General features: G+C 28.7%; 1 protein-coding gene across 5 annotated transcripts in view; it reads right to left on the bottom strand.

Moving 5' to 3' along the window:
* LOC113376950 (SH2 domain-containing protein 4A-like) overlaps nt 1–25586 on the bottom strand; it is a 136989-nt gene that overhangs the window by 87558 nt on the left and 23845 nt on the right. For all 5 annotated transcript variants that reach the window (XM_026617081.1, XM_026617080.1, XM_026617082.1 and 2 more), the window contains exon 2: nt 5388–5438. The gene's annotated coding sequence lies outside the window, so the exon portion shown is untranslated. The remainder of the gene's footprint in view (nt 1–5387; nt 5439–25586) is intronic.

Below are 25586 nucleotides of genomic sequence, written 5' to 3'. Positions count from 1 at the left end.
TGGTACGGGAAGTTCCAGCAATTTGCCTTAAGGCACGATGCCTTAATTGCCTTACGACAGAATTCCACTTACAGCTAGTTATTTATTTATTTCGCTGCTTTTCTTATTATTACTCCAGTAGTCATACTATATTTACGGTAAAAATTTCAACTTGGCGCCAGAAATTTGGCCTGGACTGGAGATTGAATAGATCTATTTTAAATATATTTACATTTTATAAAGAAATATAAAACAAGTTAATAATTACCTAATTGATTAAAATTACATAATAAACTATAGCGGATTGGAATTAACTACAATATATGAAAATAAAAATAATGAAAAAATTCTAATATAAAAAACCATAGACATGGTAGATTTAAGGATAATAAGGAAAGGATAAGTTAATTGAATAAAAAATAATAAAATACTGAACATAATACTTATGAGTTACGAATTTTTATTGCTTTATTATGGAATTTGGAACTTTATAATTATTGTGCCAAAACATGTCTTCAGTTGTTTCACCAATTATTATAACATTGACATTGCTATTATCAGTGCACTTTTTCAAAAACTGTTTGAATGTTTTTATAAAGTAATCTTTGATTTTTAAGACGTTTGCTTTTCATTGATTATTTTGTTAGACGTAACGTGAAGCGTTATTAGAATTCTTTTTTAGAGATTAAATAGACATTATTATGGAAAACTTTATGACGAACATTAATGTTCGAATGCTTACTTTCAGCTCTTTTTATTTTAGAATAGAACGTTGTCCAGACACTAGGTATATTATAAATCACTTTAATTGCTAAATTCTTGACAAAAGCGTAAAATAATCTTCTATATATTATAATTGATTGCGGCTTGCTTATGCGTAAATAAAGAAATAAATAAATAAATCGTAGAAAGTTTATGTGGGCATTATTATGGGCTTACCCGTAGATCAACAGTTAGAACTATGGGGTTTCAAAATATCAATAGCAAAATGTTTCCAAGTGAAAATATCCTTTACCCGACATTGCAGCACCAATATAAATTCATCAGTGTTACTAGAAATTGTAATTCATCACATAGAGATAGAACAACTATCTATAAAAACCGACGTAATTAGTTATGTCAAATCATCACAACAGCTTTTATAGAAACCTTAAGTTCTGATTGCTGTCCAAATAATAAAAAACCAAAATATACTAAAAATTTAAGTTTGTCCAACAATTTTTTCTCGCTTGTTAACTTCCTTGTTGGAATCGAAAATAATATTTTTAATATATTTTATGAACATTTTAGCTCACCTTAAAAAATTGATGTGTGTGTATGTTCGGATACAAATTTTCGTCGACGATTTCGGGAACATGCTTAAACTGATTTGAAAGATTCAAAAAACATTCGATTCCTATTGATAAGGAGACGTGCTGATTAGTTTGGGACAAGGCAGGTCCAGATGTTTCGTAGTTACGGGACAAAAAGTGCCAAAACGGTAATTTTGTTTTTATGTGAACAGAGCGTCCGATTTTAATAATTTAAAAAACATTTTACGTGTATTGACAAAATAAAGAACTGATTAAGGCAGGTGTAGCGGTTTCGGAGATAGAGTAAAAAAAGTAATATAAAATGACATTTGGCGGCCAAAAATGATTATTAGACATATGCACATCAAATTATCAGATATTTTATAGAGATTTTAACAGCAGGTATAAATTTTGTTTACATTTCTATAGATTACTTTGAAGAAAAGTTAAAAAAAATCAAAATATAAAAAAAACAGTTTTTTCAAGTCACTTCTTTCAAAAATTTCAAAATTCTCAAAAATCAATTTTTTTTTGAAGTTTAAAAAAAATAATTTTTGATACTAGAAGTTCCAGCAATTTACCTTAAGGCACGATGCCATATACCACTAGTATTTTCTTAAATTCGTTTTTACCAAATCTAGCCGTACCTTCAAACAATTTCATTGAACGTATATATACGTCCAATTTCGAAGGCTTTTCTACATTCAATACGACCTGTATATGTTGAATGGTATAAAATATGAGTTTGCAGTAATAATAACATTATTATTGCTTCTTCCGATTACTACCTTGCGATGCAATAACGTATGCATTTTTCTTGTGATATACGACATTTGCGTATACTTTTTGGCTCAATGTCAAACGCATATAAACACACTTTCCTTAATAAACAATGGCTCGACCAGTTGTGGTTCATCGAAGGATGACGCAGCCACCGATTAGCTTCTATATCGTCGCATATCGCGAACAATTGCTCGACGCGCACTACATATGACGGATGAATAAAAGCTGGTACCGTATTTTACTCAAATGATAATAGTAAAAGTTCACCCTATAGATAAAAAAAGACGTAACCTGTCCATACATAGTATAAGCGCTCTACATTCCTTATAGGAAATTTTCTCTAGTTTAATTCGTATAAAGATACTTTTATCGAAAAACTAGCTGTACCCGTTCACGCTTTGCCGTGATTTAGATTAAATTAAGAAGTTGAACAAAGATGTGTATTTGTTACATTTAGTTTAACGTTACTACTATCTGTTCAACAATTTACCTATTCAACAATTTGCCTACGAATTTACCTACCAACTTGTTAATCAATCTGCCATTTTACCGGCTTACCAATTTACCTGTCAACCTATTTACCCATCGACACCATTTTACCTGTCAAGCAATTTACTTGCTTTCCAATTTACCTGGCATCCCGTTCAAAATGTCTACCAATTAACCTGTACAATAATTTACTGGTGAACAATTTACCCGTTTACCAATTGGTTTACTAATTTACCTATCAACCTATTTATCAATCTACCATTTTACCGGCCTACAAATTTACCTGTCATCCCGTTCTGAATGTCTTTTAGGTTTTTCCCAGCAATTATTCGATTTTTTCTCGCCGTAAGAACCATCCTTGGACTTCAACGAGCATTTAAAAAAAATTATTGGCCAAATTGATCCAGGCGTTGTTGGGTTGTGCGCTTACCATACCAACACATTTTGCGATTCATTTTTATATTATAAATAAAGCGGGAAGAAGACATTGTTTAAAAAAATGTTTTTTGTGCCTTTTTTCCAATATGGCGGCGCCAGCGGTAAAAATTAGAGGTGACAAAGTTGAAATTCGTAAAAAGCACATCCAAATCTACAAGACCACCAATTTCCAAAATATTTACCGGAAAAACTACCAAATGACTGAAGTATTGTGGAATTATATAAAAAAATGTTTCAATTTGAAATTTGAAAACTTGAAAGCACATTAATTATGAAATGTTTATTAGCATATTTATTATAAGCTGATAATTATAGCCTTAGCTGATATTATAAGCCTTAAGGCATATTTCGACTTAAAAACTATTCAACTGTTTATTTCCAAAATACACTTATCCCCCATTTTTCACGGAAAACACGTATAACCGTGAAATTAAAAACCGTGTAACTCCAAATATTCACCCTTATATAGAAAAATCGTGTTAATCAAAAATCACTATAAAAAAGCCCCTTTTGGAGATTTTGGTAGTAGGAATAACAAAAACATTTAACAAAAATTAAATATTAACAGAATGAATATCTAATATATTTTATGAATTATAAGAATATTAATTAAAAATTAAAATTAGTTTGCACAGATAGAAACTTTCTTTTGCTCTCTAGTTTTATTGACATTGTCAAACTATATCTTTTTTATAAATTAAAGATTTTCTAAAAAACGATTCTGTTATTTGCCCACCTTAGATAAATTTACTCTATCAATTATATATAAAAACAAACTTTAAAAACAATTATGCTCTTTGTTCTAATATTACAAATAAACTAGCTTAAACACACATCAAATTTAGTTTTGATCATAAAACACATATACATAGACATAGACTACTAATTAACTAATACTAAGACTAAGAATTCGTAACCGTAGCATACATTTTGTAGTGTTGTATTTTGGCAGTAAGACAATGAAAATGTTAAATATAATACAAAATTAATAAATTTTGATAAAAATAAGTAATTTACAAAAACCATGTAAGATCGAAAACGTGTGAAACTGGGGAGTGGTGTAATGTTTTTGCTCTCACTAAAACCTGACCAATCCTATTTCTAATTGATTATTTTTTAACAGATTTATTACATCCGTGTTTAATTATAGTGCACCCACACGCCTTTAAGTAGGCCTCTACTATTTTACTATGTTCATTACGACCATGAACTCTATCGCCATACAAAGTTTTATAAAATCGCAATAAAAATTAATTTAATTAAAACGCCGACGAAAGGTCCAACTTTAGGTAACATACACACAAACATTTTCCAATTTTGGTCTCAAATGATTCAGAATGTGTTGAACTGCAAGGAAAACTTAAAATTAGCAAGCCAAAATTTGTGTAAAAATTATAAAGTTCTCCTTATAGAAACTAAAAAAGCATGATATAAAGAAGAAAAACAATTAAAATTAAATTTAAAAAAAAGTACCGAAAAAAACACGCTCCAAAAATATTTAATAACAACGATATGATTAAAAGCTAACAATTTTATGAGTGCATTTTTATTTGTCATATTTCGCTTTCTATGCCTATAAGTTTAGAGCTCAGATCTATGCCAATAATTTTAGAGCTGAAAGTTGTACTTGAAATTTCTACAATAATATGCAACAAATAAGAAAAGTACATCCTCTATTATATATGAATAGACTCGTTATTCATATATCGTTACATCAAACCAGCTCACTCAAAATTGTTCATTGTATAAAAGATTTGAAATTACGATTTGTTTTGATATATGTCAAAGTATATAGAAAAACAAGAAAAAAAGTATTACCGTTCATAAATTAACTATTCAATTTTAAGTCATTTTATTATTAGTTTTAAGTTTTTTTTATGTTAGCAAATTGTTGACCAGATTTCATACTATGATAGTATTTTGCCTTACTACATGCGCTTGACGTCATTTCCTTGTTAAAATCCCGCGGAAATGGTTCGTTACAGTGAACTGTGCATCGCCGATTTTCCAGTAGACAAGAGAAATTTTCCGCGCCCTTTTTCTTCAGAACTTTAATGATAAACAATGATTACATAGCGGATAAGACATTTTCTTGTGACCTCGTTATCGGCAAATGTGTACGAATGGTAAACAATAAATAGCGACTTCCCGGAATTTGGACAAAGAAACGTTGTTGGATGATCCAGAAAAAGGCAAAGTAAACCAAGTGATTTCTTTGAAACACTTTGCTAATCCAGAACACACAATTTTTACCTGTTTTTGACCAAGATAGAACGGCAACATGCGATGTGTCAACATATCAATAAAAAAGTAGCAAAAAAAAATATTGGTTTTTTTTTCTAGATTTTGAGTTCAGTTTAGTAATGAATCGGTTTAAATTATATACAGAGAGCATAAATGCCTCACCTGCCGGTTTTAGCCTTCAACAAAGTCATCCAAATAAAGTTGTTAGAATACCTAAAAGAAAAAAGATTAACTATTTATTATTACAATTTTATTATAATAATTTTTCATAATACTTATGATATTAAACACTACTAAAGAATTAAGTATAAACAAATTTTTTATCCGTAACAGCAACATAATATTATACATAATAATATCTCCTGAGCATGAGAACTACTTTTTTAATTAAGCATACTTGAGTTAAAATTCTGTATGGATACAAACATTTATTTCCCAATATATAATAAACATTTTTGCTAAATTTGCTAAAGATTTTTTAAAAATTGCTTTTTAAGTTAAAAAGTTCCAGCAATTTGCCTTAAGGCACGATGCCTTGCCACTAGTTAAAATATAAGATAATAAGAAAAAGTCTCATAAAAGTCTCATATCTAAAACTTAAAAAACACCAAACGCAAAGCTGATAAATGAATAATGTTATAGTTTTTTTATTAAAATATCCATAGAATGTCACCATTTCATGCACTTGTCTCGGACGTATATACAATGCTCATCATAAAGTAATTTTGAAGTGTGCAACTCTCTATTTCTAATTGATGTTATTACTCTAGTTACAGAGAAGATTATTAGTAACAAATTAAAAAATTTCCGGCATTGAGTAAACATAACGTACATCTTGAAACCGTTTCTTATTACGATCATCAAGATTATATAGAACTAATGAATAGAATTTGAAATTAACAAACAATTTATAGACAATTATAGGTCTTTTCGAAAAAATCCTATATCAATTTTCAACTTTCTAGCTCATCATTTGGCGGCGTGAAATTGGCCCCTTTTTTCAATGTTTCAAATATAAAAGATATTGAAAAGGAATTATCGTGGTCCTTTTCACATGAGCTTTTTTAAGTTACTCATAAGAAATAAGGTGAAAAAAATATTTGTTAGTGCACGAAAAAGCGAAAAAAAAACATTTTTCATTTTCTGACATAGGTCAGCAGCAGCGTCCATTTTTATTTGAAAATATAGATCAAAAATATAATTCCAATTGAAAATAAGCCCATTTCAGACACTGCGGTGTGAATCTGGGATGGGAAATCTTTCACACTTTTCTTCCCTGAATCGAACACAGCTCAATGACCTTTTATATATATATATATATATATATATATATATATTTATTAGGGTGGTCCTAAATATGGTCATTTTCGAATTTTCTTCCTCTCAAGGGCACAAATGGTTCCAAATTGATAAAAACAATTTTCTGAAATTTTTAGCTCTTAATATAGTCTTTTAGAGCGCAATTCAATCAAAATTTTGTATGGAAATAGCATGAAAAAAATTTCAAAAATTTTGCAGAACGTTGAATTTTCAATAAAAAATGACACGAATTTTCACCTTTAATTTATCTGTCGCTAAGTTATACCTAAAATTTTTTTAAAATTTTCAAAATTTTTTCCATGCTATTTCCATGCGAAGTTTGAATTACGCTCTATCTAATAGTTGATATTAAGAGCTAAAACTTTTAGAGAATTGTTTTTTATCAATTTGGAACCATTTGAGCCCTTGGGAGCAAGGAAATTCAAAAATAATCATATTAAGGACCACCTTAATATATATATATATATATATATATATATATATATATATATATATATATATATATATATATATATATATGAGTGTGTGTGTGTACACATTTACAATTATTTATAAAGGCTATTAAAGAAGTTTATTTTTCAATTTATATTCTGAGTACCATAAAAATAATATATAAATGATTTTTATAAATCATTACATAATATCAATGTTGTGTTATGCCAATTAGCTGATCGTTAGATACGAGATAAGAACATTAACAAAATGAATACAACGCACAGGTTTTCGAGAAAGTACGGGGCATCAGAGCGCAGAATGAAGAACCGCACGTATAGTAAGAATAAGCAGCGATTTGCAGGCATTTGCTAATATAGGTGTTTTCAAAAGCTTGATAAAGATGTTTGGATTTAACGTAAATGAAGAAACTTAATAACCAGTTATCGCTATCACGATATTCATGAATCACATGTTAAAAATAAATATAAACACAAATAGAGATTGGAAATGATATCATCATAAGAAAGCGATAAACTAAAAAAGGAGTGCTATCACTTCACTCAATCAGTCCGTAGGATAACTAAGAAAAAACATTTTTTCGCAAAATTATTTTTTTTATTCATTATAGTTTTCCTCGAAAACTATATACTAATTATAGCAAAGTTTGATCTTTTAGAAATCATTTTTGTAGTACGATTAGTACTATGCCACAAAATTCGGCTATCATCTCATAATTTGGCAAAAATTTCTTCAAATCGAGCATCTTTATGAGATCTCAAAACAAGATATGATTACTGGGGAACAGATCTAAAAAATATAGTTAGTGAGGAAGCAATTCCGAGCCCAATTCATGTTTTTTTACTACTGTTTTCATGGATTTGTGATTTGATGCGTTGTCCTGATGAAGTAGCACGGTTTTCTATTTCAAGTGGGGCTGTTTTTCCGATTTTGATCTTCAAATGCTCCAATAATGAATGTTATTCAATATTCACTGTTGATAGTCTAATCCCAAAAAATTGACGCCATAACCTTGCCTGTTGATCGTTTGCATGACTGTCTGTCTGACTATCTATTCGACTCCGCAGTGTAGCGATAAAGCCAAGTCACATCAATGGTAACATATTGATGCAAAAACTTAGTTTTATTTCAATTAAAAAGCTCAAAATATTCTTACGAATCATCAACTCATTGTGTCAAATGTGAGTTCGCATGGCACCCATTTAGCACAGAGTGTTTTCCTATTCAAATATTCGCAAACGATATGTCCAATAAACACTATTGATATCTTTAGGATGCCAGCTAACTTAGGTATAACTTTTCGGTTTTCCAAAACGATTCGATAGACTGTTTTGTGTTTTCCGGTGTAACCACCTCAATTGACCTTCTAAATCATTTAGCATCATCAGTATATGTACGGCCACGAATAAAATCAGCAATGCACTTCTCCACCATTTGCCTCGATTTGGCAGAGTCCAGATAACACTTATCAAGCGACACTTTGGCTGCGATGGTATTTATACCCATCAAAAAGCAATGATAAATCAACATACGAAATTGCTTTGAATTCATGGTTTTTAAAAACTCAAAAGTAGCGTCACTTGAACTTCTATAACTTGTAAACTATCGTCGAATTGTCATGATTTTTTGGCATATATCTTCTTAAAGTTGTTGCTTCCTACAAATCATATGGATGATTGCATAGCTAAAACATCTATGTATTATCCTACGGACTTATTGAGTGACGTAATATAAAGATTAACGACATATTATTTTCGTTTTAATAAGATGAATGCGCCCAAAAAGGTAGATACATATTACTTTTACACTGAATTATTTAATTTATGTCCTGATAAAATTTAATTTTACTAAATATTATTCGCAATATTTTTCAAATTGCTTGTAATCATGTTTTTTATTTACTTCCCGGAGGGTAAATTATAGTAATTGCAAAGGAATCGAAAATGAAGTTTTTATATATCATTACGAACATTTTAAAATATCTTAGAAAAATGGATGCGCGTTTTTATATCTGTAGGGATACGATTTTGAGAACACGGATTAACCGATTTGAATAATCCAAAAACATTCGATTTCTATTGATGCGGAGACGTACTGATTAGTTTTTGAAGGCAAGTCAGCCGCTTCGAAGATACGGGGCAAAAAGTGCGGAAAATGGTAATTTTGTTTTTGAGAGAACGAAACGTCTGATTTGAATGATACAAAAAATATTTTACTTGTATGGACAGAATAAAAATTGACTAAATTTTTGGACTTATCCAACAAAGATTCGAAAATTCATTCGGAAATTCGAAATGTCGAAAAAAAAGGTTCAAAAAATTCATTTGGTGGTCAAAAATAATCATTGAACATATTGGCATATCAAATAGTCAGATATTTTATGGATATTTTAATAATGAGTACACATTTAGTGCCATTTAATTGGGTTCTGATAAATGTTATAAACATATAATTTTTTTTAATAAATCTTTTTTTTTCAAAATTTTCAAAGATATATAAATTAAAAAAAAATTATTATTTTTTCAAAAATTTCCAAATTCCTCAAAAATTTCAAATAAAACTATTTTTTCAAAAATTCTAAAAAATTTGGAAATTTAAAAAAAAATCAAAACTTTTCAGAATTTAAAAAAAATCTAAATTTTCAAAAAGAATCTTGTAAGCATACAGATAGACATAAGTTGTTTGTAGAATTCGCTCGTTGCGTATTGTAAGTATATTTGAAAACATTTGAAGGAATTATTAAATTAACTATTGAATAATTTTCATTGATGATTATTTTTATTTCTCATAAAAATTTAATTACGGTGCGGGATGTTAGAAAAAATTGCCTTAACACACGATGCCATACACCACTTGTTTTCTCTTAATTTTGCTTGGTCATTTTTTATTTTATTTCAAATCAAGTTTATCTTTTGTTAAAAGTGTGAATATCAAAGGTGTGAATTTTAAATATTATCTTAGTACAAAAAATATTTTCAAAGAATTATATCTTAGGATGTGAAAACATCTGAATTAAAATATTTCAATCAAAATATTTTGCTTTTGTTATATGCCAAAGCTCACGGTCAATTATGTCGATGTTATTGGTAATGGGGTACTTATTATCTTTGAAACTTATGAAATGTTAAAACAACTCGTACGAATGATTTATAAAACTTATCATAAAATTCAAAATACCGAATAGTATTCATTGTCTGTAAAATGATAAGTAAGTTTTCGTGAAAAACGAAATTTTCGTTTCGTTTTCGGATGGATGTTCGAAAAATAGCTACGCAAACACCATTTTGGCAAATTACTTCCGAAACGCTCGAAAAAAATATTAACTTATTTTTTTAGGGGTAAACTTTAAGTAAAAACAGCAAAGAAAACCGATTGAAAACGATTTCAAGAAAATAGGCACGACGTCATTCTTCTAAAAATATGCACTTCCAGGAATACTATCAAGTGCTAATAGTAAATATTATGTGTTATAAAATTATCTAATCAACACACGGAACATAGAACATATTGGACATACATATATCACTCAAATGTATGTATATATAAATATATAAAACAAATATATATAAGTATCTTACAATTGCTATATAATAAATGTAAAAGGAATAAGATATAGTTCTTCATAAAAACAATTACGACTATAGATATATATATATATAAATAACAATAGACTATATCGCTCGTGGACATTCAAGTGTAGTACTAATATTTCTTGTGATCAGTTCAAACGACTTGTTTCTAACTGTTTAAGGTTAGTAATATATTGTTTTATTATTAAACTAAATCATTTATATACGAGTATGTTTATGACGCTTCATTTTAAATATATTTTTATGTTATTATGTCTTTTTGGAACTAATTTAAAATTGTCAGTTGTGCAAAATACATAGTACTAAAATAATGGCATGTTGGAAAAACAATACCTTAATTCATTTTGCATTCTACAAATGACTTATAACGATATTCTAGTGGTTATAATATAAAAATGTATTCAATTAAATAACAAAACTAAAATATAGAGTAGACGTGTTGGTATCCAGAACCAGTTCGGAACATACGTATTTCGGGGCAAATACATAATATTATACACAATACCTTTGAAGTCTCAAACATATCAAAATTTTAAATTAAAAATATGTGAATATTTTAATATTTCAATTTTATTATATATATGCACATGTCAAACAGATGTAGGTGCATATAATGCTATAACATACATTATATATATCAGCAACGTATTAAAATAATAATTTATATAATTAATAAATGCTATTTTATAATATATATAAATCATTTAAATATACATTTATAATAAATGTATTAAATATATTAGGAACACCGTTAGAACGAAGACAATAAAATGAAGTATAATTCTTTTACACTCAATGAGTTAGTTATCCCTTAATTAATGGAAAAATCTCGATGTTTTGCAAATAATTTAAATTGTGTATCTTATTCTAGAAATTAAAAAATTTGCTTTATTTAACGTACGTATCAAAAAACATGGTATGACAAACATTTTAATAATAAAATTTAAATACAAACCGTGCATGAAAGAATTACATTAAAATATTGAAATAAATCATATATCGCACTAAAATAAGTTAATTTTTATAGTATTTAGCGTATAATTATGTACATCACATTATATCAAACTTCATACGATTATATAGTACAATACAGTAAAATATTTGCTACAGTTCATATGATTTTTCATAAAATTTGGGACAATTATTTAAACCAAAACTACTTAACTCGAAAGGTCATTTAACTATTTTAGGAAGCAAATGTAATGCCAAACTATATCCTGATCGACCTATAACAAAAATTGAAATACACTTATAATAGTATATTATTTTTGTAATACTCTTTTTAACATAAATACTACGTAAGTACTTTTTTAAAAATATTGTGTAATTATTTTACAGGAAATGTTAAAGATTTCCTTTTTATCTCAATTGTTATTTATAATATCTGTTTTAATTTTATCACATATGTAACATAAAATACCGGAGGCTAGAAGGTCTCTATCAATAGAAAATTTAAATGTAAGGGAACAAACGTACGATTGACACTTATTGTCAGTCAAAAATGATCGAAAAAAAAATAACATAAATAATTTAAAAAAAATGGATCAGATTAACTTGAAATGTATATTCGCACTTCTCAAGCAGACACGCATATTATAACGTATATATTTTAATAATAATATAAGATTATGTTAGTATAAACTCTTTCGACTCGCTAAATACAGAATTAATACGTATTTTAAGAAACTCACATTACCTGTACCCAGTTTTAATTCTACGAATCATGCAATCAATCGACCAATACCTGATTGGTTGACAAATGTAACAGCTACTGATTGGATCCAAAATTGTGAGGGAATGCCATTAATTCTACAAAATGGACCAATCAGAAAAATGTATAAAATTGTAAACTCCTTTTAATTTAGTATCAACTTAAATTTCACATCTATCAGTCGTAAATTAACACTCAAAGCTATAACATCTAAGTCAAACTTCAACTATCTAACATATCATATACAAGTTTTAATATTCTTTCAAATAAACAATAATTAAACATTTATTTATCATCTTTTATTTTTATTATTCAATCGGTCTGATATAGCCAATAACTAAATATACCTTCGACAAAGTGCAAGTGTTTCATTAGAGTTCGGTAGCATCTCGCCGATCACGGACTTCTTAAACATTTTTAATCTATCTTACAAACATACTTTTTTGGCCATTCAAACCGAATGGTCAATTTTTACTAAACAGAAGGTTTTGTATAATGAGGATGAGAGTTAAATGTCGAGTGTTATGTCTAAATAGATTTAAAGGTTGTAGATTGTAGAGTATACTGAATAGAATTAAGTAAAATAGTATGGTGTTTTAATAGAATTCACAAGAGAATTGTATAATCTGTCAGAATTACAAATATATATAAATATACCTGTATATAATATAATGTATGCATTTATTGATATATCAGTACGGTGTAATAGCGCCGCTTAGACGATTCAGATAGGATAATACGAAGATGCATAGAGCACAACGGTGTGCATGAAACGGCAAACTTTCTCTCTCTTTGAATTTCGATGAAACCGCATTATCATCTTATGCGCCAGAAGATTTATTACTGGAAAGACGAACGCGTGCGCACGCTCGCTTCTCTATTGAAATGGGAAACAATGAGATGCATTAATTCTGATCCGTGAACAGATAATACAGCAACACAGGGCATAAAAAACAACATCGTGCGTCCGGAAAGACTGAAAACACCGACAAGTGCATCAACATTATTAACAATGCGCAGCATAGCACCGAACAGCACTGTATGTACTATGTAGTATAGACCTACCTAGGCAAATACCGTCACTTTTACTTATAGAAAATTTGGTAAACTAGTGGGACGCATGGCATCGTGCCTTAAAGCAAATTGCTGAAACTTCCCGTACCAAAAATTATTATTTTTTTAAAAAGATCAACATTGAATTATTTCGAAAAAATTAAATTTTTGAGATACTATAAATTTGACAAAAAATGACTTCTTGAAAAAAAAATTTTCTTTATTTTGACATATTTCGGAAATTCTGAACTTTTCTTCAAAGCAATCGTACTGCTTTAACTGCACAGGGACGAAATGTCAAAGCGCGTAAGCGCCGCGTCGTCGTCTAACAGATAAACATTGGTACGGAACCCATAGGAATGTAAACAAAATTTGTACTTATTGTTAAAACCTTTATAAAATATCTGATAATTTGATGTGCATATGTTTAATGATCATTTTTGACCGCCAAATGGCATTTTTTTACTTTTTTCATTAGATCTCCGAAACCGCTGGACCTGTCTTTATGAAAATTTTATCAGTTCTTCATTTTGTTAATACAAGTAAAATGTTTTTTGAATTATTCTAATCTGATGCTCCGTTCTCTTAAAAACTGAGTTACCGTTTTTGGCACTTTTTGTCCCATATCTTTGGAACGGCTAGACCTGTCTTCGCCAAAACCTAATCAGCACGTCCCCTTATCAATACGAATCGAATGTTTTCTGAATTATTCAAATCACTTCATCCGTGTTCCCGAAATCGTTGACGAAAATTTGTATCCGAACACATACACACACACACATACATCCATTTTTTCTAAGGTATGCCAAAATATTCAGAAATCTCTGAAACGTAAAATTATATAAAAAATTTCATTTTCGATTTTTTTGCAATTACTATAACTTGCCCCACGGGAAGTTAATAAAATACACCGCAATAGCAATAAATATGGGATTTTTGTAGATATATCACCTCGTAAAAAGCATTCTACCATTCTATTCTATTCAATCATTTTGCTATCTTTACTAATATATATGAAGTGAAAGATACCAGACTATTAAATTAGCGAAATTAGAATTTTCCGATTGAATTCTGATGTGTAACCGTCCCGCTCAACAACTTTCGGTAATGTTTTCTTTTATCAAATTCACCATTTGATAATGATCAACCATCTACACGATTTTAACTTCGTTCACATTGTACATATATACTAAAAATTATAAACACAAAGAACGAATTAAAAATAGAAGAATCATAAGATAAGTATCTCAGAACAAATGCAGGCTCAGACTATAAAGAAATATTAGAATGGCTTTTCCTATTCATGAATACAAATAAAGTAGGGTAGGGTGGAAACAAAGGCCCAATTTGACTTTGAGCAATTGTGTAAACCAGACCAATTATATCAAAACAAATAACACATATCCAGGGCATGTCCTGGGGTCTGGTAATTTTATCTGTTTTGTTATTTATCATTAAAATTATATAAATATTTACGTAAATTCTTGTAATTGTTTTTAACACTTTCCACTCGCGAATTTTCGGCATCCGAAGGGGTTAATCATTCTGGATTTAGTACACAAAATTTAAATATAATCTAAAAGCTTATAAAATACATTGATTCTAATTTTATTTAGAAAATCGAAGCGATTTGCGGGTTGACCATAATCAAATATTTTACATTTTCAAGTATGTTTAACATATGTGTAATATTAATATTTGGATTTTGAAACATTTTACTCATTTCATTTTTAAACAAAATACTGTTTTTCATGTTGGATTTTTTAAATTTTATTTTAATTTTTTTTCCATTATTTAAAATATCTAAAATTGCATCATAAACTTCTCCTTATTGATATCGTAAGGACCGAATTGTATTCATATTTACTTTCCCATCTGATTCAGAATATCTGATTGTTATTTTAAAGTTAAATTTTTAACGTATTTTATTAAAAGATGCAAAGAAATTACATATTTCCTTAACTATATTGAAAACAAAACACATTTATATTTGTATCTGTATTATTTCTGCTCCGTTAATAATTAAAATTAGTATGGACACCAATAGGTGTAAAAAAAGCTCCATAAACCTAACCACGTATATCTTCAAAGTTCAAAGTTCATCAGATGCGAAACATTTTCAACGAAAACGAAAGTTACTATTCAATTTCTCGGTTTTAATAAGCCATTTTCTATGCACTGACTTCCGATTTTCCATGTTTTTCTATTATAATTTGTATCTATTTTTTTAACAAGTTTTGTTCAAACTAAATCGGCTCGTAGTTTTTCGTCAATAATGCCCAAAAATTTAAACTTTCGTAGATTTGCGCTTACGGGTTTGAACACTAGATAATTTCTTTTTCGAATCCACATTAACTTCAAACGAGAAGAATTTAATAACTACATTAAACAATAATCAGAACAATAATTTACTAATTTGCAGAATAATGAATTGTTTCTACTGATATCACATTGCAAACTGAATATGCTTTTTGTGTCTACGTATCCATTAAGTTAGATTGTTTATTATAATCTATTAAGTATTCTAGATTTTATATTAAAAAAAATGTAATGATAATGAAATGAATGAATAATATATTATAAATTTCATTTCCGAATATCGTTTTGGCGCCCCCTAAGGCGTGCGCCTGCATTTTTTGCATGCATCGCATGCAAGGCAGGACCGGCCCTGCACATATCTAACAAACAACTATCTGACAATTTTCTGTAAAAATCCTAGTTAATTTATCATTGTAGAAATGTGTTTTTTGGTCTTTTTCAAAAATTTGTAACCTGATCCTTTTTATCCCAAAAGCGGGGTAAATTGGGACGGCCAGCTACATTAAGGTAAGAAAATACCTTTGTTATGGATTTTCAAAATTGCCGTTTATCTCTTGTTTGCGATCTCGTAAGAATCAAGGTGATTGCTGGTTACACATCTTTTTCCCTCTACTTTCAAATATTGTTGTTAAAAAAATCTTAACTTTACTGGGTTTTAGCTCGGGGATTTATTTTGTATTTAAAATAAAAACTAACAATATACATATGTCTCATAAATCAGAGCAATCACTTGCAATTCTACTGTCCTCAATTGATAACTAACTGGAACATATTATCCCATGCGACTAGTCTTAAGACTCTCACTAAAATCAAGAGTCTCATTAGACATCAGAAACATGTTTTTCACTAAACCAAGTTACAACTAGGTGAAAACAAATATCAGAGCTCTGCAAAAAGCTTACAAAAGTAATTGGCTCGATTAACTTCAGAGAAAATATCAGCATGCAGCATTCGTAAAAAGTTTACCGATAGGTGCATGATACCTGTCATGTTAAGTTTACGATTTGTAAATGATATTAATTCAGTAACACATTTGTAGACCATCAATTTATACCTTTGCACGTGTTAGCAATCGCAGTGCTGTTAACCAGTTTCAGTAAGATTAGTAGACGCAATCGAAAAAGTACTTGTTCCTTCCGAAATCATTCGATTTTTATGGAATGTTTTTAAATGTATTTTTGAAGGTGAATTTTTCATGTTCTAGCATTTTTTTTTTTCAAAAAAAAAATTTTATTATATATTTTTCAATATATGATTATAATATGAAAATTTATTGCCCAAGGGTATTACACTCCAACAATGGTTATGAATACCGTTTTATATTAGCAATCAGCAAAAATAATATATGGGCAAAAAAAGGAAAAAGTCAACAATTTCCCAAAAAGATCACATTTCGAAAGGAGTATGCATAAATTTTCTGCTAAGGATTGATCAGTATATAGTTTGGCATGGCGTATTTGCCATACCAAACTATTTCGCGAGTATATTGGCCAAGGGGCCTAGACGTAGATATTATTTTTATTATTAACGTAATAACGCTGAAGAATGTAGACATATACAACTTCAAATACCACAGATTAATAAATATAAATTCATGATGCATATTTACTTATTTGTAATAATAAAAGTAAAGCGTATATAAACAAATAACTTTTGCAAACAACAAACAACCAATCAATTCAACGCTTTGTATCTTAAAACCAGATTTTGTGATTTTATTTCAGAATTATTTTTACAAAATGCATTTTTACTCATTTTAGAATTTTATCTTCATTCATGATGGCGTATAATAAAGATTATTTCCTAACCAAAAGAGATAACGTTTATTCACTTTAATTTGAGAACCGGAAATCCAAACTGAAATTCTGCGAACTAAATAAAAGAGAATTTTCGTATATTTTATGTATGAATAATATTAACATTATGTTATGAACAAATATGGCAAAACAGTTTTTAACTTCCCATAGGGTAAGTTATGGTAATGGGCCAAAAATGAAAATTTTTGCATATCTTCACGTTTTGAAGGTTTCTGAACATTTTGGCATACCTCAGAAAAAATTGATGTGCATGTGTGTTTTGTATATCCAAATTTTTTCGTCCACGTTTTCGGGCGTACGGATTAACCGATTTGGATGGTTCAAAAAACATTCGATTCCTATTGATTGGAAGATGTGCTGATTAGTTTTTGTCAAAGGCAGGTCCAGGCGTTACGAAGATGCGGAGCACAGAATGCAGAAAATATAAATCGAGTTTTTGAAAGAACGAAGTATCCGATTTGCTTTATCCAAATCTGGCTAAAGTTCTAAAGCTCACTTATATACTTTAGAAAAATAATATTAACTTTGTAATTCAGTTTATATAATTTTTATAAATATTAGACTAGACAATGGTACAGTATTTATAAAAATCTACTTGAAAACATTTAATAATCCTCGAGCATTTCGTGACTGTACGGAAGTTCCGGCAATTTGCCTTAAGGCACAATGCCATACACCACTAATTTTCTGATACAATTCTGATTAAATGCGCCAACTTTTGATGCAACTTGCAACCAGACTTCGGTACATTTTTTTTAAAGGTTAGCCTCTTAAAGTCGATCGATTTAAAATAAGATTAAATTCATAGTTCAACAAAACATCTTAATTCTTGAAAACTTGGGGCAAAAACAAAATTAATAAAAATTAACCACAGTAACCGAAAAATGGTCATAATTTCTACAAAGCTCTAACTTCCAAACATGAGATAATTTAGGCAAAATAGTATCACCTCGTTTCGGCTTAACGTCAAGGTATATATAAAAATATATAAAAATAAATAAATTCGTTCGTTTTCTTCTTTATTGTAAATAAAATATATTACCCGAGATAGCCCCGAATTCCCACCGTACGTGCCCTTTTTATTTAGAAGTTTTCTCGAAATTTTTTAAAATGAAAGGTTGAAATTGAATTTTCGCAATTATTTGTTAACACAATTACAACAACCCATCAAATATCTAAAAATAATACGGTCACCTTATTGGTCACGATAATTTAAATTAAATCATGACACTTAACGAGATTTGTATTTTTTTTGTTTAAATCGTACAAAATATAAATTGCGATATATGTTGAAAATAATCGTCGATTTCCAGAACTGACTTTTTTCCGTAGATACAAAGTTTTAAAATTTTAACAGTCCGCTGACTTCCGCACTGATAGACACAGGCCGATTTATAATGTGCGCTTCTCAGAATCGCTTCATAGAAGTGTGATGTTGTAATAAAGCATATGCCTCGTTGAGCAAATATGTGATAGACCAAATTTCTTTCACGAAAAGAAATTTATTTAATGCTATAAACAGATACAATAACAAAGACAAATGAAAGTTAATAAATTGAAATAACATTAGTTTTATTGAAATAAATGGAAAAATTAAATTTATTCCAAAAATACTGTACGCACGCATGTACATGTATATGTACAACACACGAACTTTTGTGAACGAATTTTTGTGAAATTGTGACCATTTTTCGGTTATTGTGGTTAACTTTTTTTACATTTGCTCATTAAACTTACCAGTACACTTTAGTACTTTTTTTACAGGACAGCCTCAAGTTCGATAGTCGATCGATTTTAATCATTTTCTAACACATAGTTTCCAAATGTTATCCAACAACAAAAATAATAGAAGTTAACCATGATAACGAAAAATGGTCACAAATTCATTAAAGCTCTATGTTGCACTTAAAAGCTCATAATTTCCAAACAACGTGAGATATTTCGTTACCATCAATAATATCACCCCAGCAGTTGAGTTCTGGGTCTCATTATATATATATATATATATATATATATATATATATAATATATATATATATAATAAAATATATATATATATATACAAACTAGCAGGCTATATATATTTCGTCCTGAGTAAGCGTAATTTTGAAAATCTTAAAATTTAATTTCATTTAAATAATACATGTTTTATTATTGACACCTCGCTTAAAAGTCTTTAATTCAATTACATATATTTTATAGTGTGGCATTGAATATTTACATTTAATCTCTACATGCTTTACATGAAAATCCTTATCAATACAAATTCATTGTATTGTATCAAGTTTTTTTTTGTGTATTAGATTTAACGTGTGTTAGGCATATAATTAAAATGTGATAGCCATTAACACAGCAATAAAACTTGCGTGATTTATTAGAAGTTTGATACTTTATGTTTAGAAAATGCTAATAGGTTTCATTTATTTTTGTTGTGGCCAACGGAACTATTATCCTTGACCGATTACTTTAATTGTTATTTTCTAATTAAAATCAAACTTGTTTCTGTATGAAATCAAAATGTTACGATATTAAGACAAAGTAAGAAAGTTATAGTATATATAAAGTATATGTAACGTTCGTATATTTCATAGTCAGTATCATGACAAAAATAATTTTGAATATGTTGTGATTTCTAATTATATTAAATTTTAAGCATATCTGTAAATTCGATAAATCATCAATAAATAATTATAGGTAAATGATGTCACCATCGCAAAATACTTAGCAGGGCATATTTTGAATATCAAATTCTTAAATAGTGGTGTGTATTTCATTATGATACATCGCTTTTATTTATTATTCACAAGATAAGTTGGACTAATAAAATACCTTCACTTTTATTCTTATGTAAGGATTTTTTGTTATTCAATTTATTTTAGTTGTAAATTTTTAATTTTAATTTTTTTTAAGTAAAAAATTCAAAATCTTGTTTTGATAAAATTTTTAATTATTAGAATAAAATTTTTAATTATTAGAAAGTTTTGAAAATTAAGGGAAAAAATTGACCTTCTTCGTATCAACGAAGCCACATCCTCGGAAAATTTGTTTTCACAAAAACTATAGTTAACTCTTCACACCGTCAATAGCAATCGAATAATATTTGAAACATTCAAACCTAATAATCCATTCAAAATACAGTGCAAATACAAAATCCATACATTCCTACACATACATTTACAAAAAGCCGTAAAATATAAAAATATAAATTATTTGCGATTTCTACAACTTACTCTATGGTATGTTAAAATCTAAGTTTTATTTATGAGCATATAAATAACCAAAGACATTAATTTTGCAATAAAAATCATACCAAATTTAGCATGACATTGAACTCCTGACATATGTAGCACAACACAAGACTTATTTCATACAAAAGCGTTAATTATAAATAAAAATTAAAAAAAAATGTTATACGATTTCTAGCATCAATTAGTTATTTTATAAAAAAAACAAATTTAGGAAATTTTAATGCTTTGAATTTCATATAATATAACATTCTGCTTTCGTCATTTATTTGACTCATTGAAAATATGCGAACACAATACGTTTTCCCATACATTCATTGTTAGATCACTAAATATTTAAACAATGAAAGTCTCAAATTTAATTGAAATGACAAGCAAGAAGTTGACCTAATACTTTGAAGTGCGTAAAGTTATAAATAATAATACTTTGTATAAATCAAACAATAATACGAATCATTTCGAAACATTCTGCAAATATTTCATGTGCGTCAGCAATTTTGGACAAGAATTGACTCATAATGAAATTAGATACGTCATTGAAAAACATTATGTTTGTCCTTAACGAGAAATGATACAAAATGATTTTAGAAATAGGAATAAGTGTATTTATGCAAAAAAATGACAAAGATATAACTTGTGAGTCGGTCCAAACAACAGCTCACAATATACACCTATTAAACCCCATTTTACACGGAAGATAAGTTCCATAAAATAAATCGTGAATTTCAAAAAATTCACTCTTATATGAAAAAAACGTGCTAAACGGAAATCATTATAAAAAACTCCTTTTTATCAGTTTTTAATATGATGAATAACAAACATATCGAACAAAAAATAAATATGAATATATTCAATATTAAACACATTTAATAAATTTTTAAAATAAATAAAATAAAATTTAGTTTTGATCATTAAATGGAGAGTTCTCTCTTATCATATTTCCATATTTCCATAATAGACATATGTACTAAAAATTCGTAACTGTAACATAGATTTTGTAGTGTTGTATTTTGATAGTAAAACAATAAAAATGTAATTTTTCACTTATTTCAGTTATAAGCAAATTATAGTTTAGTGTTCATAATTTCATGTAAATGCAAAATTACAAAATTTCATTAAATTTTTTTTTCAAAAATCGTGTAAAATCTAAAACGTGCAAAATAAGTACCGTGTAAAACGGGGGATAGGACTCGTATCATGAAGGAAATTTAAAATGCGCATTACTCGAACGAAAGATGCACAAATTGTATATCACTGTCTTGTTTGTTCTTGCTTGCGCAATTGCTCTATATATTTTTAACTTCCCGTAGGGCAATTTATAGTAATCGCAAAAAATCGAGAATGAAAATTTTTATATCTATTTACGTTTCAGGGGTTTCTAAACATTTTGGCATACGTTAGAAAAGATGGTTGTATGTGTATGCGCGGATACAAATTTTCGTCGACGATTTCACGAACACGGATCAACCGATTTGAATAATTCCAAAAACATTCGTTTCCTACTGATAAGAAGACGTGCTGATTTAGCAAAGGTAGGTCTAGCCGTTTCGGAGATACGGGGCAAAATCTTTTCAAACATCTCAAAATTTCTCAAAAATCTATTTTTTTTCAAAGTTTTGCAAAGTTTTTTTTTATTTAGTTTTCGGTACAGGCAGAGTTCCAACAATTTGCCTTAAGGCACGATGCCATGCACCACTAGTTTATTTTATGTTTTTCAACAGCAATCACAACTGTACTTTCTATGATCTTTCTCTGTTGTACATCTTAACCTAGTACTTACTCCAATGGACAACAATGCGGTTAACCACTCTCATTTTTATGGGTAGATTATATCAGATATATATATTTAATAGTAATATGAGCATATATTTATTGCAGAAAAGCCTACAAAAATCCATTTTCACTTTAATCATATTCATACTGAAGATCTTTAACGTCAAGTGAAAATCAGACATAATACTTGATTTCGAGGGGGCCGAAGTTGTGATCTTCCACACACTCACGTTCTCAACCGCTATATTACTGCCAGTTGTTAAATTATGTAATATATTTTGTTGTCATTAGTCGTGCTTAATAAATAACAGTCTAGCGCCATCAAAAACTTCATGCATTCAGTCGATTTATAGCGATCACTTTTCAATTTGCACTACTTTCATTTTCATCCGGAAGCTGTTTTTAAATTTTCAAAACCTATTTTCAACGTCATGCATATTCAGGCACACTCAAATCATTAACTCCCGTAGGTAAAAGTTATAATAATCGCAAAAAAACGAAAATGAAAATTTTTATATATCTTCACGTTTCAGAGGTTTCTGAACATTTTAGCAAATCTTAGAAAAAATGAATGTATGTGTGTGAAAAAAATATATACATTTTTTTCAAAAAAGACAATTTTTTTCAAAAATTTTAATATTCTCAAAAAAACAAATTTTTTCAAAGTTTAAAAAAAATTGAATCTTTTTTATGAAATTTAATTTTTAGTACGGAAAGTTCGAAAGTAAGCATATTGCGTTAAGACACGATGCCATGTTTTTTCTTTTCGTAGTTTTCAATGAAAAAGTAAGCTCTAAATTTTTGTCAGTTTAGTCAATCAAATACTCAAAACCAGCTTTACATTTTTGTCAGTTGATCTGTTGTCTAATAAATAATAAATAGGATAGCCACTCTTGCTTTATATCCTAAGAATCTTCAAAATTGTTGGATATACAATTCGCCATACAGTCAGTATGAATCAAATGTTTTTTATTAATAATTCAAAAATCGGTCGCTCTTTCGAAAACATGAAATAAATTTATCCAAACATACATGCTCATGTACTAAACTCACAAATTTTTTAAAGCGTACCAAAATAATCAAAAAACCTTGAAATGTAAAGTTGTCTAAAGATTTTTATTAGTTTTTCTGTCAAATAAAAGCCCATAAGCAAAAAAAATAAGCAATGCAACGCACATACTCTTTCCAGCATTTTTCTTTATGCCTCTATTTGAAAAAAAAATACTTTCGTTCTAAGAATACTTGTGCACTGTAAATAAACATTTTTGACCGACGTGAACTCATATTCCACATCAGACGCAATCATTGGTGATATTTAAAAAAAATCGAGCGTGTTTGAAGCCAGTCACCTTCTGCGATTCAGACCAGACTTAATAATTATTCATAATAACATCTACACAGATGAGTCATTGATTTCGCGGTCTGTATATCAGTTTTCTCTGAAACACAACATATTTTTATTTATAGTATATTTTATATGTTGAAATTTAGGTTTATATCATGATGCCTAAAAACCACAAAACATCAGATTGGAGACTCGGAACATATATATATATATATATATATATATATATATATATATATACAGGGCCGGTCCTGCCTTGCATGCGATGCATGCAAAAAATGCGGGCGCAAGCCTTAGGGGGCGCCAAAACGAGTTTCGGAAATTAAATTTATAATATAATATTTATATTTTTTTATATAAAATTTAGAAAAATTTATTTAAAATCTAGAATACTTAATAAATTATAATAAATAATTTAACTTAACTAGAGATACGGAAACACAAATAATTTCTGAAGAATCGTTTCGGGGGCATCGCGCACTGCTTTGCGTCCGGACGAACTCTATGCAATTGCAGGGTACTACTAGTGTTATGCGCGGGTGTACTGGCTCCGGTTTTTTCAATTTTCCAATGTGTTCCACCAAATTGATTTGAACAATATTTGCAGTACTTAAAGAAGAAACATTAGGCTTTCGAATAACGCTAATTAGAAAGTGGTCCAACTAAACGCACTGCACGAAAACACCAATTGAAAAATTATTTTGTCTTTTTCAGCTAATAATAAACAATTTTTTGGCATCGATTGTTCTACATAATGTGGTCTGAGCCAATGTGAATAGAATCCCGTAAAAATATTTTCGATATCTTTTATGGTTACGCGAAAAAGTGAGTTTGAAAGAAGGGGCGACTTTGGCATATTTTCAATGATATCTCGGCCATAAGATGAGGTACAAAGTTGAAAATTGGTATATTTGTTTTTATCATTTAGAGCTATAAAATGGCGTATAAATTATTTAAATACCAGGGTGGGGCCGATTCTGTATGGCAATGCGCCCATACCCTTTAAAATCAATATATTTTATACCCTTCTATATTATATCTAATTTTTTGTGTACTAAATCGAGAATAATTAAAAAATAATTTTTAAAAAATATGTAAATATTTATATAATTTTAATGATAAACTGTTAAAACGGTAAAAATTAATAGGGGGGGGGGCGCTAGAAAAAAAGTTGCATGCGGGCGCTAAGGACCCCAGGACCGGCCCTGTATATATATATATATATAATATATATATATATATATATATATATATATATATATATATATATAAATGTATATATTAATATTTAATAATTAATAAATCATGGCGCTGTGGTAAGAGTCCAGTTTAGTTGTTTTAACCACAAAGTCCAGAAAATATATAGAGTGCGATATTTTTATCATTGCATTACACCACAATTTTCGAAAGCTCTTCCATTGGGAACATATTGTATATATATACATTTTCAAAATTTCAAATGTATTACATTTTGCTGTTTTACCTTTTTTTAATTCGACGATTAGGCTCCAAAATACCTCAAATATGTATCAACGTTGACAAACTGCTGAAACTTCTCGTATTATAATTTAAAATTATTAAACAATTTAATTTTTTTTGAAAATGTGTTTTCAGAGCAATCGCGCTCCGTAGCTGTTTTAGAGACAAAATTTGTATTATTAAAATCTCTCTAAAATATCCGATAACCTGATGTGCATATGCCTAATAATCATTTTTAACCGCCAAATGGCATATT

The sequence above is a fragment of the Ctenocephalides felis genome, unplaced genomic scaffold, assembly GCF_003426905.1.
Source record: "Ctenocephalides felis isolate EL2017-DRISC unplaced genomic scaffold, ASM342690v1 CF-g0.4_SCAFFOLD_01886, whole genome shotgun sequence".
In the NCBI taxonomy this organism is placed as follows: domain Eukaryota; kingdom Metazoa; phylum Arthropoda; class Insecta; order Siphonaptera; family Pulicidae; genus Ctenocephalides; species Ctenocephalides felis.
This window is presented reverse-complemented; position numbering and strand designations above follow the sequence as displayed.